We start from the raw sequence: 2,089 nt of genomic DNA, 5'->3' as shown, positions 1-2,089 counted from the left end.
CCCCCAACATTGCACCCCTGCTACACCCACGATCAAAAACTTAGTAAAACAAATCAAAAAAATCTGAAACTTTGTAGATTCAATTATGAGTAAATCTTTTAGGTGCTTACAAAATTTTGTGGCCAAATGACATCCGAGGAGCTCTATACAAAAAAAAGTTTGTGCTCAAATATAAAATCTGAAACGTGGAAGGCAGAGCAAGAGTTTGTATTTCATTTCATATCGAGATCGTTCAATGTTATTTGGTGACCAAACTTTCCAAGATTGTAAAGCATTTGCTCATAATCAATGCCACAAAAGTTTCATTTTCTTATTTTCTTATTTTTTTTCTATTTTATTGTTCTTGCGTTGGTGCACCAAACATGGGTGCAGCCACTACTTTCTCCTAGACTCAATGAAAAAAAAATTCCATCATATATGCATCAAATATCATCTCAATCCCTCTAGAAGATAAGATACACTCACTTTCTATGGTCTTTCTATTCTCATGATATTCCTGTCCTACGAACCAAATAAGAAGGCCTCAGCTTTCCTAGTCGGCACAAACAAAGCGACTATTTTCGTGACCCTGAAAAGGAGTAGCACAGACGATCTTTGGTCGAAAAAAGGAACAAGTTACCTGGCCAAGTCGCCCAAGTGGTCAAGTCATCTATGTAATCCGCACTAGACTCTCGACATAATTAGTCAGATGCAAAACCACTTCCTTCTCCCGCCTACGATAATGGTACCTCGCGTCTGGAACACCTGAAGAAATCTTCTCGATCTCACCGGTCCGGTCGTCGTACCGGTGCACGTTCCGCTCCTCCGTCAGAAGCCACGCCCCCTCATGAAGAACGACTCTGGGAGGTCTCAGAGCCCTGCACTCAGCCAGCTCCGTGACCAGATCAGGATCGATCACTGTAGCCCAGCGTCGACTCCACTCGGGCTTCCCGTCAGCCCCGCCGTCGAAGCCCAAGCTCCAGACCTCGAGCTCCCGGTTGGTGTAGCCGAAGCAGACGCAGCACAGCTCGCCCCCCAGCTCTGCGAGGCGGGCGGGCCTGAAGCCCGACGGAGGGAACGGGACCGGACTGAACTCCTCGTCGGCCAGGCTGAACCGGAGGAACTCGAAAACATTTCAGAGAGCGTACGCACCCCGGTCCAGCTATCTCGACCGTCCGTACGCGCAGGGATCCGCGTCGTCCTTTAGCCACTAAAACAGGCATTGCCACCCACGGGTCTGTGATCAGCCTACGTTGCAGGAGGCTACTGTACCGGAGACTAGCTGCGCACCCAGCTCAAAGACATATGCGTCTTGACAAATTCGACAGAAACGCATGCAGTCATGCACCCAGCGCATGGGGACAATAGCTGGCCCGTCCGGGTGTGATGTTGCATCCGGGCTGCAGACGTCTCATAGCTTTTTAACCATTTTTGTAAGGAGTGTAAGGGGTTGCATGGGTAATGTTGTTTAAAGAAAACAAAAAACAGGTAATATGTTTCAGCGGGCGGGGCTTTCTCTGTCCTTTCATTTTTCTCTCTTTTTTCACTTTTTTTTTTGAAAAAACTTCATATCTATTCATCTTCAATCATGGCAGTACAACGAATACAAGAAATAAAAATTATATCCAGATTCGTAGACCACGTAGCGACAACTACAAGCACAGAAGCGAGCCAAAGGCACGCCGCCGTCATCGCCCCTCCATCGCTAGAGCCGGACACAACTTGTTGTAGTAGATAGTCGGGAAGTCGTCGTGCTAAGGCCCCATAGGACCAGCACCACAGAACAGCAACCGCCATCGATGAAAAATAACGTAGATCCACATGATCCAAACCGAAGACACGAACGTAAACGAACAACGACGAGATCCGAACAAATCCACCAAAGATAGGTCTGTCGAAGACACACCTCCACACGCCCACCAACGATGCTAGATGCACCGCCGGAACAGGGGCTAGGCGGGAAGACTTTTATTTCATCTTTAGGGAGCCGCCGCCGTCTCGCCTTCCTGAATACAAGGAGATATGGATATAACGTTTGGACTATACGAGTCAATATGAACAGCCCAAATAGTGAGGACGAACAAAAGAAGTGGACATTTGCGAATACATT

Source organism: Triticum dicoccoides, chromosome 2B, assembly GCF_002162155.2.
Source record: "Triticum dicoccoides isolate Atlit2015 ecotype Zavitan chromosome 2B, WEW_v2.0, whole genome shotgun sequence".
NCBI classification, from domain to species: domain Eukaryota; kingdom Viridiplantae; phylum Streptophyta; class Magnoliopsida; order Poales; family Poaceae; genus Triticum; species Triticum dicoccoides.
Note: the sequence above shows the minus strand (reverse complement) of the source record.